Below are 16,213 nucleotides of genomic sequence, written 5' to 3'. Positions count from 1 at the left end.
TGGGGGGTGGGGAAATGAGGAAACTGGTGAAATCCGAGTTCATCCCTTGTGGTTGGAGGGTTCCTAGCCGGAAGATGAGGCGTTCTTCCTCCAACCGTCGTTTCGCTGTGGTCTGACGTTGGAGGAGTCCAAAGACCTGCATATCCTTGGTGGAGTGGGAGGGGGAGTTGAAGTGTTGAGCCACATGGTGGTTGGGTTGGTTGGTCCGGGTGTCCCAGAGGAGTCAAATCCATCAAATTCAGCATCGCCTTCCTAACCTGAGATCTTCTTCCCGCCCTCTCCGCCCCCACCCCAGTCTGACCTATCACCCTCACCTTGACCTCTTTCCACCTATCACATTTCCGACGCCCCTCTCCCAAGTCCCTCCTCCCTACCTTTTATCTTAGCCTGCTGGACAAACTTTCCCCATTCCTGAAGAAGGGCTTATGACCGAAATGTCGATTCTCCTGTTCCCTGGATGCTGCCTGACCTGCTGCGCTTTTCCAGCAACACATTTCCAGCTCTGATCTCCAGCATCTGCAGACCTCACTTTCTCCTCAAAAATATTTCACACAGTGTAAAGATACTGTTTTTACTAAGAACAAGAATAATGTTTTCAAAACAACAAATGCTGGAGATCACAGCGGGTCAGAAAGCATCCATGGAGAGAGAGCAAGCTAACCTTTCAAGTCTAGATGACTCTTTGTTGTAAGAGACGGTTGCTTATGAGTAAATGGTCATTTCAACACCTGGCTTGAGTGAGAGGCAACTGTTAGCTTGACTTGCTCAACAGTCAATCACCCACAATAAATAAATAATAAAAGGAATTGGGCCCTTACCAACAAATTCTGGCCTCTCTTGCATCCCCAATTTCCACTGACCAAGCCCGTGCTTCCAGCCATCTGGGCCTGAAGTTTTGGAATTCCCTCCCTAGACCTCACTGCTTCTGCCTAGCATCTCTTTATTTAGCTCACATTTGAATATTGTCTGACAAGACTCATGTCATGGGATGCCTTGCTCTGTCAAAGGTACTAGACACTACAAGTTGTTACTGAAGAGGAGACTGGACAGTAGATACTGAACTTTGTAATTCATCAGCAATTGACCCTTAAGGCAGCAACTATAAATGTGAAATTAGAAGAAACATCTTACCTTTACAACTGGAGAAAAACAAATCAATTGACATTTTTGTCTATGAGATCAGACATGTAGACAGACACAGACACACACACAAAGACAGACACATTCATGCACAAAGACAGACAGACACACAACATACAGACATGCGGACACAAAGACAGACACACATGCACACACAAAACAAACAGACACACAACACATACACACACAAGACAGACAGACATGCAACACACAGAGACAGGCAGACATACAGACAGACAGAAGCACAGACAAACACAGCTACTTGGACGTTTTTTTTGCACTGGGGAGGATGCAGAGAAGAAAAAAAACAAGTGTATAGGGAATTGACTGTGAGGAAAATTTAAAGAAATTAATAGAGTCAGAACCTTCCTCCTCCTGGGCGCCAGTACACTGTGACCAAAGTATGCTGTGCTTGTTCAGTTCAAGCTCTACCTGATTTTGGTGGACTATTGGACAATAAGGATTGGTAAGAGGGTCCAGAAAGATGAACAGATGTACCCAAAGCCTTGTGAAAACTCGTACATAATAAAGAGCCACAGACATTGGCTGCACTCAACCCCCACAAGAAAAAAAAGCTTCATCACCAGAACTATGGGTTATCTTCACTGAAAATTGAAGAATGACACTTTCCTTCCAGCCTCCTTCACCTGGGGACACACAGCCTGTGCGTCCTGCATCCAGTGAATCATCTCTGCCCTACAAAAGCCCTGTGAACTCAAGGAGTGTCTAAAGGGCTGTGGCTTAGGTGAAATCAATGTTGTGACCAATTGTGATCTAACGTTTGTGCTCATGGGCAAAAGCCAGGGAATTCAGCCCTAAAATGTATAATTTAGAGGGGAACTAAAGAGTGAAGGGGAAAGAACTTGATGCAAGGAACAAATGAACAAAGCAACATGCAATTATGTAGCACCTTTTATAATTTCAGGGTCTTTGAAAGCACATTTTAGTCATCAAAATACTTTAAAAGTATCATGTTGTTGTCAGTTCCTTCAGTGAATCAGCACACCAATCTGGAGCCACAGGTCCTTTGCCATAAAAGTCAACAGTTATCTTAAGGAAGTAGGCAGATCTTAAACAAGGATTCTATTTTCTCACTCCTTCCACTTCTTTCACTATTCTGTAATATAGTTTGTGTAGGCAGTTGCTGAGTGTGTTGGATGAGGTGTTGACAATAAAGTGGTGTGTGGCCAGTTTGGCCCTCGCACAGATGTTAATCTGTCCCCTTTACAAAGCAGCCTTCAGAGTTTCCTTAAAATATTTTCTTTGTTTCAAGATTAGGTGCTACTCTTATGTTTTGAAAAGAGGATCTGCTTCAAAAGCTGATTTAGACAGCATGCATATGCAGTCTCCAGACCAGAGGAGCTAATTTCATATGATCGTGGCTGCAGTGCTGTAAGAATTGTTCAGAATGCTGGAGTCTGTTCACCAATTTTCCCACTTGACCTTGGGTATCCTGCAGAGAAGCCGCAAGTAGAAAGTCTGAAGTGCCTTGATGCTAATCCTCATTGCCATATAGAAGGGTGATGGTGACAACAGTGATGTACACTAAAGCCTTTGTGTTCTTATGGAGATCTCTCATCAAAGACCCCAGTTACATGATTTTAGGAAGCCAATGGTGGCACAACTGAAATTGTGTTGCAGTTCCTCTTCAATGGTGAACTTCAGAGAAGTGTTCAATTACTTCTAAAGCTTCCTCATCAATAACAGCAGCTGGAGGTGTAAGTCTTGTGCGAGGGAGGACTGGTGGGGTTTTGGTCTGGCTGATATTGAGTGAAAAATTACTGTTTAGTCTGCAAGGGTGATCTGATTGTTGTTTGCGGTTTGAGTCTCAACTGCACGGTTGGTGGGATGCTGTTAAATCGTGGACATTTTGAAAGCAACTAAATCTTGGGTTTTCAAGGCCATTGAGATTGAAAAGCTTCCCAATGTGTCAGTACTCAGACAAAGGCACTTTGTGAAAGTTAGTCACAGATGGGTTCCATGACAAGACTGAGGAACACAGTGAAGAGAGATGGTGCAATCATGCAGCCTTGTTGCAACCACATAGAAATGGGTTTGCTCTCTAATCCATTGTGAAGGACAGTTGCTGGCATACTGTCATGTCAGAATTGTCAGATAGTAACACCCAAATCCCTGAAGGACTTTCAAATAGCTCTGTGATTGATGGAGTCAGAGGCCTTTGGCAGATCAATGAAGGCCATAAGGAGCTCTTTGCATTGTTACATTGTTACATTAGATTTTAGATTTTGAACTATTGTCATTGTTGTAGTGTATGAAGTATTTGGTGTAAATTGGGTGCTGCAAGGTCCTACAAACAACAATGGGGTAAATAATCAGACCCTCTGGTTTGTAATTGTTGATTGAGAAGTAAATGCTGGCTAGAAAATCAGCAGAATTCCTCTGCACTTCTTCAAATCTGCACTTCTTTGTGGGCGGCACGGTGGCACAGTGGTTAGCGCTGCTGCCTCACAGCGCCAGAGACCCGGGTTCAATTCCCGCCTCAGGCGACTGACGGTGTGGAGTTTGCACGTTCTCCCCGTGTCTGCGTGGGTTTCCTCCGGGTGCTTTGGTTTCCTCCCACAGTCCAAAGATGTGCAGGTCAGGTGAATTAGTTATGCTAAATTACCCGTAGTGTTAGGTAAGGGGTAAATGTAGGGGTATGGGTGGGTTACACTTTGGCAGGTCGGTGTGGAATTGTTGGGCCGAAGGGCCTGTTTCTGTAATGTAATCTAATCTAATCGTTCCAGGAGATCTTTCACATCACCCAGCCAAGGTTTACATGAATGACAAATATCAAATGTCATAGAAGGTAAACCTTGAATGGTACTTGGTGGTAAAACAAGCTTTACAAACCAGATGACAATAATATTGATTAATGAAAAGTACGTTTTATAAGAATGTCTTTAGTCATCAAAAACATTTATAAAGTACTTCAAAATAATTATAAAAGAAAATGCAGGTGCTGGAAATCTGAAACAAACAAAGAGAATGCTGGAAAAACTCAGCAGGTCTGGCAGCATCTATAGAAAGTGAAACAGAGTTAATATTTTGAGTCTGGTATGACTCTTCTTTAGAACAGAATGTTATGTTCCACACAAGCCTCCTTTCTTCACCTCACCCAAACAACAAGTCCTTCAATCAATTCCTTTCACCCTTATGTGCTTACCTAGCATCTCCTTAAATGCTATGAGATCCAAATACATCTAGTGTTGATTTTCATATTCTCACAAATCCTGGAATAAAGACATTTCTCCTGAATTTCACATTGGATTTATTTGTGATTTTTAGCTCTGGATAGGTTTGGACAGTGGGTAGTAACATCAGTTGGAAGCTCAGACACTGAAATATGATCTAAATGTGTTCTACTGCCCAAGCTACCTGTTTGTGTCAAGTGTGGCTTCCCCCATTTCACAGGGAACTTGCATCTGGAAAGAGGGAAGTTCCTGTTTGAGGCAGGGAGTAAATTGAAGCTTTACTGTGGGAATACAGAAGTACTCATGATTCCCTTAGCTTCCCAAGGAAAGCTGATGAAAAATTACCTTTTTGGGACACTTCTATCTCTGCCGTTTTCACTGCAAGGGCAGGTCACCACGTTTCCCCATTAAACTAGCAGGCAGATCCTGATGACATCAGGGGAGCCCCACATACATCTTTCAGAAAGGACCAAGTATTTTCTCTATGGATGTCCTTGACACCTGCTCAAGAAAACAGTAAAACAAGTTAAAGTTCAGGATGATGAATTCCTGGTGGATTTCTGATGGGTTAATAAATTACATGAATTAAATAAATTAGAATACTTCCTACTCTGGGGTTAAAATCACTCCCTTGGATTAATCTAACAAATAACATTGTGGCATAAAATACATTTGGAATGTTTAAATGCCATTCGATGCGAGGCTGGTTAGTTAAAGCCATAGAAGAGAGAATATGATAGATTTCCAATCCTTGATTTCTTGTCTGTACTGTTTTTTAATAGGCTTTGTATTTTCTTCTCCCTGCCTTTAGATTCCTTCCACAACAAACACCATTCTCTGGCAGTCAATTAGTTTCTAGGCCTTTGTCAGGGCTGCACTGTAACTGGCCACAGGGAATGACTCACTTTTTCTTTGATGTTTCCTCCCTGTGGAGAGACACTATTGTTCTGCTCTGCATCTTTCCAGTCCAGGATGGCCAAGCTTGTGAACTCGCCTATGTGAGGTCTCAGGGGCTCTAAATTGTTCTTTTTTTTGCCAATCCCTGAATTTAGGTTACTTTGAGGTTCTTTTATCTAGTGTCAATGATTTTTCTTTTCTGTTCTTTATTTTTTAAACACAAACAAAAATATTTGATACTGTGGTGTCACAGTGGGACAGAATGTAGAGGTTCCAAAGAAAAGTCATACCGGACTGGAAATGTTAACTCTTTTTCTCTCTCCACAGATGCTGTTGGACCTGCTAGGTTTTGCCAGTAATTTCTGATCTACTTCAGAATGTGAGTATTTAGGTTCATTCCCTCCTGTTCATTGGAGTTGATTTTGAAAGCTTGTGCTTGGTGAAACTATGGTGGTAAATGCCTCAGGATAGAATTGGTCGCCATTCTGCCCTGTCAACATCAGTGATGTGAGGGCGGCACGGTGGCTCAGTGATTAGTACTGCTGCCTCATTGCGCCAGGGACCCAGGTTTGATTCTCACCTCAGGTGACTGTCTGTGTGGAGTTTGCACGTTCTCCTGTGTCTGCATGGGTTTCCTCCAGGTGCTCCGGTTTCCTCCCACAGTCCAAACATGTGCAGGTTACGTAAATTGGCTATACAAAATTGCCCATAGTGTTCAGGGTGTGTAGAGTAGGTGCAGTAATCATGAGAAATTGAGAAAATTAGGGTAAGGCAATGAGTCTGGGTGGGATACTCTTCAGAGTGTCGGTGTGCTCGTGTTGGGTTGAATGGCTTGTTTCCACACTGTAGGGATTCTATGATGTGACCAGTTCAACTTTGAAAGTGTGCCTACTACTGGATGTTAAAAGTGCTTGCCTGTTTCAGTTGACAGATTTTTCTTAAAATGGAAATCATGACTCTATGGCATAAATAAGACCTAACTGACATTTTAAAGCAGAACTGATCAGCAGCTGTGCAGCCTCACCCAGGGCTGCAGCATTCCCAAAACCTCCAGCAAACCCTACTCCTAACTTATCCACATCTTTAAAAATCACACAACACCAGGTTATAATCCAACAGGTTTAATTAGAAGCACACTAGCTTTCGGAGCGACGCTCCTTCATCAGGTGATTGTGGAGGGCTCGATCGTAACAAAGAATTTATAGCAAAAATAGCGTTGCTCTGAAAGCTAATGTGCTTCCAATTAAACCTGTTGGACTATAACCTGGTGTTGTGTGATTTTTAACTTTGTACACCCCAGTCCAACATCGGCATCTCCAAATCATATCCACATCTTGGAAGTCTCAACTGATGAGCTGCCTGTTTGGTGCCCTGAAACTCATCTCAAATTTAAACGAAGTTGGGATTTTAAAAATTAATTCATGGGATGTGGTGTCGGTGGTTAGGCCAACATTTTTTGCCCATCCCTATTTGCTCAGAGGGCAGTTAAGAGTCAACCACATTGCTGTGTATCTGGAGTCACATGCAGACCAGATTTTCGTCCTTGATTGTCATTAGTAAACCAGATGAGTTTTCCAACAAACGACCCAGTCATCATTCAGCCTTTATTTCCAGTATTTTAAAGAATTCAAATTTGTACATGTGTCCCCACAGCATTGCCTTGATCTGTGGATTAATAGTCCAAGAATAATACGACAAGAACACTGCCTTTCCTTTTGATTTGATTGGATCGATGTAGGTTTGCTCACTGAGCTGGGAGGTTCATTTCCAGATGTTTCGTCACCTTACTAGGTGTCATCTTCAGTGGGCCTCAGGCGAAGCAGTGTGTACGATTCCTGCTTTCTATTTATATGTTTGGGCGTCTTTGGGTTGGTGACGGCATTTTCTGTGGTGATGTCATTTTCGGTTCTTTTTCTCAAGGGGTTGTAGATGGGGTCTAACTCGATGTGTTAGTTGATAGAGTTCCGGTTGAAATGCCATGCTTCTAGGAATTCTTGTGTGTGTCTCTGTTTGGCTTGTCCTAAGATGGATGTGTTATCCCAGTCGACGTGGTGTCCTTCCTTATCTGTATGTAAGGATACTAATGAGAGAGGGTTGAGTCTTTTTTGTGACTAGTTGGTGTTCATGTATCCTGGTGGCTAGTTTTTTGCCTGTTTGTCCAATGTAGTGTTTGTAACAGTTCTTGTACGGTATTTTGTAAATGTCATTACACGACTTCGACTGGGACAACACATCCACCTTAGGACAAGCCAAACAGAGACACGCACGAGAATTCTTAGAAGCATGGCAATCCAACTGGAACTCTATCAACAAACACATCGAGTTAGACCCCATCTACCATCCCCTGAGAAAAAGAACAGGAAATAGCATCACCACAGGAAATGACATCATCAGCCTAAAGAAACCCAAACATATAAATAGAAAGCAGGAATTATGTACACTGCTTTGCCTGAGGCCCACTGAAAATGTCACCTAGTAGGGTGACGAAACGTCTGGAAATGAACATCCCAGCTCAGCGAGCAAACCTAAATCCAGAACCTCGACCTGAGCTACAAATCTCAAAACTGGCTAAGATTTGATTTGATCTCAAATCTTGGTGTATTAGTGGTAGTGAGGGGTTGCTCTTCATAAAACAGTTTCTCAAAATTAAAAACTCATCGCATTGAGTTTCTGCTCAATGTTGTTGCTGGAGGATGTCTTCCTTTTGGAAGCTCCTGATGGAAGTATTGTGCAGCAAACAACCGGGGAGGATTTTTCCCCTCTGCTATCAGGACTAAACTTGCACTGTGCTCAACCTTCTTTCACAATACCAGTGTGGAAGATCATAGTGGGGTCACACTGATTTTGTTCAACAGCAGAAGTGGAAATCATGAGAAATGTAAAGCAAGCTGCCGAATAGTTTTCATTTGTTTTCTGCACACAAATTCTGAATTACTGTCAGTGTTTGGGGATCCTCGGCATGAAAAAATAATCTTTAAAAACATCTGGTGAGACACAAGATGTGACAAAAAACACAGTGAGGAAAGGAGAATTTTTAGATTCCTGGCAGGAATTTGTTGTGGTTTGTAATGGCCCAGCTATAAACTTATTCAACAACAACTTTCAAACAGGAACTGGATAATTATTTCAAGGTGAGAAAATTACAGGGCTGTGAAGAAAGAATAGGGAGTTAGATGAATTGAATGGCTTTTTCAAAGAGCTGGCACAGTCTGTGCTGTAGTTTTATAATTATATGAAAGAAGAATCAATATTTTGATTTTAAGACAGATAAGTAGGTTCTTGATTAGTAAGGGGATCAAAGGTTATGGGGAGAAGGCAAGAGAATGATGTTGAAAATCGATCAACAATGATCGAAGGGGGAACAGATTTGATGGGCCAAAAGTCCTGATTATGCTCCTTAAATTTAAGGTCCATGGCAAGATCAGTTTCTGAGTGCTGATAATAAGCAGAAGATCATCAATTCACTGATGAATGTTCCCCTGTCTTGTTTTAATCTACTTGGAGGGAGATGGTCATGCATTGCAAAAGAAATGGCTTCATATCAGTTAACTCAAACAAAAACAGAAATTGCTGGAGAAAGTCAGCAAGTCTGACAGTATCTGTGGAGAGAAGGCAGAGTTAACATTTTGAGTCTGGTGACCATTCTTCTGAAGGGTCTATTCTGAAGATACCCTTCTGAAGAATGGTCATTGGACTCAAAACGTTAATTCTGCATTCTCTCTCACAGATACTTCTAGACCTGTACAGTATCTTTACACTTCCTGTTTTTATTTCTTTTTCCCAGTATTTTAATCCTCTGCGACCTTTATCCTCCCACAACATTAGCCTCTTATAGATTTCTGGTTTTTGTTGTTCCATGATTGGCAGATGATGCGACTTCAGCTGGCTAGGCCTTAAAATCTGGAATTTCTTTGTTTGACGTTTAAGACACTCAATTAGAACCAATCTCTTTGACCAAGTTTGGGTCATCTGTCCCAACGTCTCCACATTTGATTTAGCATCAAATTTGTTTGTGATAACACTCCTGTTATATGCCTTGGGAGATTTTACTAAGTTAAGGGTATTTTATAATTATAAGTAGTTGTTACCTGTTATGCTTAGCCAAAGATTCTTTAACCTGACTCTGCATTATGTTGATTGTCCTGGCCTCAGACAAAGCTTCAACGTAAGTCTGGACCAATTTGGAAATTATTTCACAAGTGTTGATCTCCAAAATAGATTTAGATTGAAAACAAATTAGTATGCAAATTCAATATCAATACTCTATTCATATTGCAGTACTGCCATATAAATCAGGCAGCTTTATTATCTCTGACAATACTGAAGACTCCAAAACAGATATCAGATTTGACAGATAGCTTTGTTGCCTGCATCTGGAGACAAAGATAAATGCCTGTCCCAAGTAGCACTGGTTATGGTGTTCAGCACTGCACTCCAACAGCCAGCTCATACAAACCCACAATGCAACTTCCAGAATATTGCTTTGACTTTTATCCAGCATAAGGGCAGGATATGCAGCCAATGTGATAAAATCATAAATGTGACCTTAGACTATATTTAATTCTCTTTTCACTTACTATTAAATCATCCTGCAGTATAAATGAGACAGGTGGAGTTTAACAGCAATTAAATCTTGCTATATAATACAAATGGAATACAAGCAAGGTACAAAGATAACTGATGTGATCTGGACTAAATTCACATCATCTTTCCATGAACATTATTCCTTTAGAAATTATGTTAGCAACCTATAAAAGAGTTACACTGCTGTCTCCCAAGGAAAGCATGAAGTGCTGTCACCGCCCTACTTATTAATGCGCAGCTAGAGAGGCTGAAATTGATGCCTACCTAACAAGCGTCATGGCCCCTTGGTGAGATCAGCTAGACTTGGTTTGACTGCTGGCTCCTTTTGTGTGACAAACTTCATTTTCTGTTTATTTGTCTTTCTCACATTGGGGCTCAAAAGATCAAGGGATGTTTGATTACTTGCTCACACTCTGTTTCTCACGCTCCATGCAGGAGTTAGTACCTAGGTGATATCTGTATAGATCCTTGCTTCTGTACTTGTTCATTTGCATTATTTTCACTTTAAATAGGTACTCTTCTCACAATATAATAAAAAAGCAATAGAGGGAACGTTAAAGTGTATGTACTGCATGGGCAAGGTTACTAGTGCCTATTTTTGTTAGTAGGCAATTTGCTGTTTTTATTTGATTGACACATATATGGTTCATTCATATGAGTGGTTGAGGTGTATAGAAGATTTTAAGGAGACATTTGATAAGTACAGCAAGAACAACTTGTACTGAGATAGTGACTCTAACATAGTAAAACAGCCTCCAGCAGCAAAATTTATACTAAGCCATGAAAAGGAGGTAATAGGGCAGGTAGCAAAAAGAAAACCGAAAGAAATAGGTTTTAAGAAGCATTTTGAATGATGAAGAAAGAAAGGTTTAGGGTGTGGATTCCAGAACTTAGGATGCAAACGGCTGAAGATATGACTGAAAAGGATGGACTAATGAAGTTAAGGATGAACATTAAGTCAGAACAGGAGAAGCAAAGATTTCCCGGAGGTTTTGCAGGCTAGAGGATGTTAAAAAAATTGGGAGGGATACAAATACATGAGGGAGGGAGAAAGGCGATGAGAATCAGTGCTCCCTGTAACTTTTTTGTTATTATGTGGGACTCCGAGGTCTGTGTGCAGCAGCAGGTTCTTGAAGTGGGAGCAATGTGTCAGCTCTCCAGTCGACATACATGGAGCTTTCCAGCAACTGCTGAATGTTGGTGAGAATGCATGAGTGAGAAAAGAACAACAGGATATGCAGGTAGAATTAGCTGGAGTAGGTAGGATCACCACCAACTGCAATTTCCCCTCGAAGCCAGTCACCATCCTGACTTAAAAATATATCGCTGTTCCTTTAGTGTTACTGGGTCAAACATTCTGGAACTCCCTTGCTAACAGCAATGCTATAGTACTTACATTAAATGTATTGCTATGGTTCACAAAGGCAGCTCATCACCACCTTGTCAAGGGCAATTAGGAAATGCCAATAAATGCTGACCCAGCCAGTAACACCCAGATGCCATGAATGAATAAAAGTAAATGGCAATCAGGAGGGGGATCCCAGCTGATACTTCCCTTTGTGCTCAGCTCTGAAATGTTGACAACAACTTCAGGGCATCTGGACCCAGAATGATTCATTCAGCTATGACCAGGAACTGAACCTGGAACAACTGCAGTTTGTGTGGCACAGGGCTGCACTTGGCAGTACTGGGCACCAATCTCAGCCCCCAGCAATATTTTGTTCAAAGTATAGCCTAAAAATGACTCAGCAAAGTCAGCAAATGAATATATGATGTGTTTGTAATGACATTGCTTGCTCCACTGTTTTAGGAGGCTGTTAACTGATTTTAAATAAATAGTAAAATGGTAGGCAGAGTAACGCCACATGAATGAGTTGCATACATTTATTAATATTGCTGGTGCTGATCTCAAGGATGCATATTGGAGTTTTGTATCGTGTCCAATCACTGACATGCTGCTCTTAAAGTGCAGCTGCAATACCATCATTTTGTGCGGCAAGTGTGGCAAAGGTCCAAACATCTGCTGCAGTCTTTGACAGAGTAATCTTTATAATGACAGATACGTTTGGCAGTGAAATAGTTTCATTAAATTGTTGGCTGCACCTCCCATGCCCAGGAATCAAGTTAATACATAACTTTTGAAAATGACATAGAAAGATTTGATCACTTTATACTCTGTCAGAGCACTACTGTCCTAATTTAAAAACAAATTGAAGTTATTTATAGATTGGGGAAAGGATGTCTTATATAAAGCAGCCGGTCAGAGGTGGGGGAAATCCGAGAATGAAGAACTTCACTAATCTGTTTTTAAGGAGAGAAGGACTTTGTGAAAGATGCCTTCATCATGCAGGTTTCCTGGCTATCATGAACCGGCCTCAGAAAACTGTCAGCAATGAGGCCCTGCCTGCTCTCTCAGGCTCATGTAAATGATCCGTTGGCCACTAACAGAAGAGCAGCAGGGGAGTTCTCTCGGTGTTATTGGAGTGAATATCTGGTCATTATCTCATTGTGGGAAAATTTCGGGCAATTCAATCAGTCACTTGGGGTGGTGGGGCAGAATTGTGTCCCAACATTAGTTACTACTTTAGGAGTTGAAGAGGAGGTAAAATACGATGTTTCCAACATTACAGAATCATTGAATCCCTACAGCGTGGAAGCAGGCTATTTGGTCCATTGAGTCTACAAAGAGCATCTCACCTCGACCCATCCCCCATTTTACCCTGTAACCCTGCATTTCTCATGTCTAATCCACCTATACATTATAGGCAATTTATCCATCCAACCTGCACATCTTTGGAGTGGCAGTGTTTTAAAGGTGCTTTAAAGCCCTCTGGGTCATCTGGAGGTTGTGATAGACCCTATATGAATTCAGATCTTTCTTTCAACCGAAGATTGACATTTTCCAAGGCGTCTCTGTGAACTGAGTCCAATGGGTACCACTGAAAAATAACCCAGAGATTGCGGCTTTGGACCAATCTAAAAATCCTTTGTTTTCCCAGCATTCTCAATGGAATTGACAGCCCTCATTTCAACAGATGCAGAAAATCAAGTCTGAAAAAATGAGCATGCCAAAGAAAATTCATTTGGTGGATCTCGATCTGTGGAGAGGTAAGTAGAGATTGACCGTGCTACAACAATAGGAGCTTGCATTTATATAGCATTGTTAACATCATAAAACCTTGCAAGGTCTGACACAGGAGTAAACTCAGCCAAAAGCCAACTCAGAGCTGCAGAGATGTTAGGCCAGCTTGAACATTGGCGGTGCTGTCTCTAAAGACAAATAAATTTCATCAATCTCAGACTGATCAAAAAGGACAGAAAGACAATCTAACTAAGTTACATGTTGCAGCTAATACTCCATTCAGCACTATAGAACGTTTGTATTAAAACTCACTTACTGACCCTCAAGCCATTAAGGCATACATGGAAGTGGTCTCCACCTTAAGCAGACATGATTTTTGTTGCAGTAATCCTAGTGCTTAAACAGTAGTAACAGTCCTTACAAGTGACTTCAGGGAATACTGTAAACACATCTGTAACATCAGCTGGTACTGCCTTTACTTGTTTCCGCCATTGATACATCTCTCTTTTGCTCTGAGTTAGTTTTGCAGGCAGAACACCTCCAATACTCTTGTCACCAGCTCCCTGAGTTTATACTGTAGAAATTCAAACTTATGCGAAATCCTGTCCTGGCATTCTATCCCATTTTAAGTACTTGAATCCAATTCCAAACCGTCCATTGGGTTTGCACCTCTAATTCCTTGAATTCAGAACTGTTGTCCTGGTTTACAAATCTCTCCACCGGTTCATCTCAATTTGATCTTTACAAACCATCCTGCTCCACGTGTCGGTGTATATCCTGCATTCATCTGATTCTAACATCTGTGGCTGCCTCTCCCTCAACTATCATGTTGAAGAAGTCATGTTTTTGGTCATGAAATTATGCAGAAGTCAAGTGTTTGGGCCCAAGGTTCTCAAACTCTTCCCATAGACTTTGACATAGTCATAGAGTCAAACAGCACGGAAACAGATTCTTCAGTCCAAATCATCAGCACTGATCAGACATCCCAATGTGACCTAGTTGCATTTTGCAGGATTTGGCCCATATTCTTCTAAACTCTTCTTATTCATTACCCCATCCAGATTCCTTTTAAATGTCATAATTGTACTAGCCTCCACCACTTCCTCTGGCAGCTCATTCCAAAAACACACCACCTTTGCATTAAAAAAGTACCTTTCAGATCCTTTCTAAATCTTTTCCCTCTCACCTTAAATCCTATGCCCTCTAGTTCTGGACTCCCCCACACTAGGAAAAAGATCTTGGCTACTGACCCTATCCATGTCCCTCATGATTTTATAAACGCCCATAAGGTCACCCCTCAGTCTCCAATGCTTCAGGGAAAAAAGTCTCTGTCTATTCAGCGTCTCCCTATAAATCAAACCCTCCAACCCGACAACATCCTTGTAAATCTTTTCAAGTTTCACGACATTCTTCTCATAACAGGAAGACAAGAATTCTATGCAGTATTCTAAAAGTGGCCTAACCAATGTCTTGTACAGCTGCAATACAACATCCCAACCCCAATACTTAATATTATGACCAATGAAGGCAAGCGTACCAAATGCTTCCTTCACTACCCTGTCTACCTGTGATTCCACTTTCAAGGATGCACCTGCACCTATAGGTGTCTTTGTTCAGCAAAACTCTCCAAGTCCATAGGATTAACTGTATAAGTCCTGCCCTGGTTTGCCTTATCAAAATGCAGCCACTCACATTAGCCTAAATTACACTCCATCTGCCACCCCTCAGCCCACTGACTCATTTGATCACGGTCTCATTGTACTCTGAGATAGTCTTTTTCACTGTCCACTACATCACCTGTTTTGGTGTCATCTCCAAACTTATTAATCATATCTCCTATATTCACATCCAAATCATTAATATAAATGATGAAAAGCAGTGAACCCAGCACCGATCCTTGTGGCATTCCACTGGTTGCAGGACTCCAGTCTGAAAAACAACCCTTCACCACCACCCTCTGTCTCCTACCTTCAAGCCAATTTTGTGTCCAGTTGACTAGCTCCCTCTGGATGCCATGTGATCTAACCTTACTAACCAGTCTACCATTGTCAAAAGGTGTGGTGCTGGAAAAGCACAGCAGTCAGGCAGCATCCAAGGAGCAGGAGAGTCAACATTTCGGGTATAAGCCCTTCATCAGGAATGTGGAGGGGGAAGGGGACTGAAAGATAAATAGGGGGGTGGGGGTGGGGCTGATGAAAAGGTTGGTGGGAAGGCAGGTGGGAGGTACGTGTAAGACCATGCAGAACCTTGTCAAATGCTTGCTGAAGTCCATATGGACAATGTCTACCACTCTAGCGTCATCAATCTTCTTTGTCACTACTTCAAAAAAATTCAATCAAGTTAGTCGGACACGATTTCTCACGCATAAAGCCATGCTAACTATCCCTAATCTGTCCTTGTTTTCTAAACGTATGTAATCCTGTCCCTCAGAATCCCTTCCAACAACTTGCCCACCACTGATGTAAGTCTTTTGTTTCCTGGCTTTTCCTCAGCACTTTTTCTAAATAATGGCATCACATTAGCCACCCTCCAGCCTTCTGGCACCTCACCCATTATTATCGATGATACAAATGCAAGGGGTCCAGCAATCTGTTCCCTAGTTTCCCACAAAGGAATTGGAAAAGCCTGATCAGGTCCCAGGGATTTATCCAGTTTTATGCATTTTAAGACGTCCAGCACCTCCTCTTCTGTAATATGAACTCTTTTCAAGACAATACTACTTATTTCCCCAAGTTGCCTAACTTCCAGTCCTTCTCCACAATAAATACTGATGCAAAACATTCATTTAATATCTCATCCATCTCCTGTCGTTCCACATGTAGATGGTCAAAGTTTGTGCGAAGATTTGTAGCTCGGGTGCTCGTTGTTGTGGTTCTGTTCGCTGAGCTGTAAGTTTTTGTTGCAAACGTTTCGTCCCCTGGCTAGGCGACATCACCAGTGCTTGGGAGCCTCCTGCGAAGCGCTTCTTTGATGTTTCCTCTGGTGTTTATAGTGGTCTGTCCCTGCCGCTTCCGGTTGTCAGTTTCAGCTGTCCGCTGTAGTGGTTGGTATATTGGGTCCAGGTCGATGTGTTTGTTGATGGAGTTTGTGGATGAATGCCATGCCTCTAGGAATTCCCTGGCTGTCCTGTCTGGCTTGCCCTATGATAGTAGTGTTGTCCCAGTCAAATTCACACACACGCAGACAACAAGCAACATGAAATCGACTGGGACAACACTACTATCATAGGGCAAGCCAGACAGAGAACAGCCAGGGAATTCCTAGAGGCATGGCATTCATCCACAAACTCAATCAACAAACATATCGACCTGGACCC

The 16,213-nt window shown here is 41.9% G+C and overlaps 1 protein-coding gene and 1 long non-coding RNA gene across 5 annotated transcripts in view; one reads left to right on the top strand and one right to left on the bottom strand.

Annotated features, from left to right (window-relative positions):
* Positions 1 to 13,244, top strand: part of LOC122562285 — a 24,679-nt gene extending 11,435 nt beyond the window's left edge. The window contains exons 2-3 of the long non-coding RNA XR_006315274.1: positions 5,559 to 5,610; positions 12,815 to 13,244. This is a non-coding gene — a long non-coding RNA (uncharacterized LOC122562285). The remainder of the gene's footprint in view (positions 1 to 5,558; positions 5,611 to 12,814) is intronic.
* axin2 (axin 2 (conductin, axil)) overlaps positions 1 to 16,213 on the bottom strand; it is an 85,998-nt gene that overhangs the window by 64,628 nt on the left and 5,157 nt on the right. For 2 of the 4 annotated variants that reach the window (XM_043715078.1, XM_043715080.1), the window contains exon 2: positions 4,680 to 4,835. The exons of the other annotated variants lie outside the window; for them this stretch is intronic. The gene's annotated coding sequence lies outside the window, so the exon portion shown is untranslated. The remainder of the gene's footprint in view (positions 1 to 4,679; positions 4,836 to 16,213) is intronic. 4 annotated transcript variants of the gene reach the window in all.

The sequence above is a fragment of the Chiloscyllium plagiosum genome, chromosome 24, assembly GCF_004010195.1.
Source record: "Chiloscyllium plagiosum isolate BGI_BamShark_2017 chromosome 24, ASM401019v2, whole genome shotgun sequence".
Taxonomy (NCBI): domain Eukaryota; kingdom Metazoa; phylum Chordata; class Chondrichthyes; order Orectolobiformes; family Hemiscylliidae; genus Chiloscyllium; species Chiloscyllium plagiosum.
This window is presented reverse-complemented; position numbering and strand designations above follow the sequence as displayed.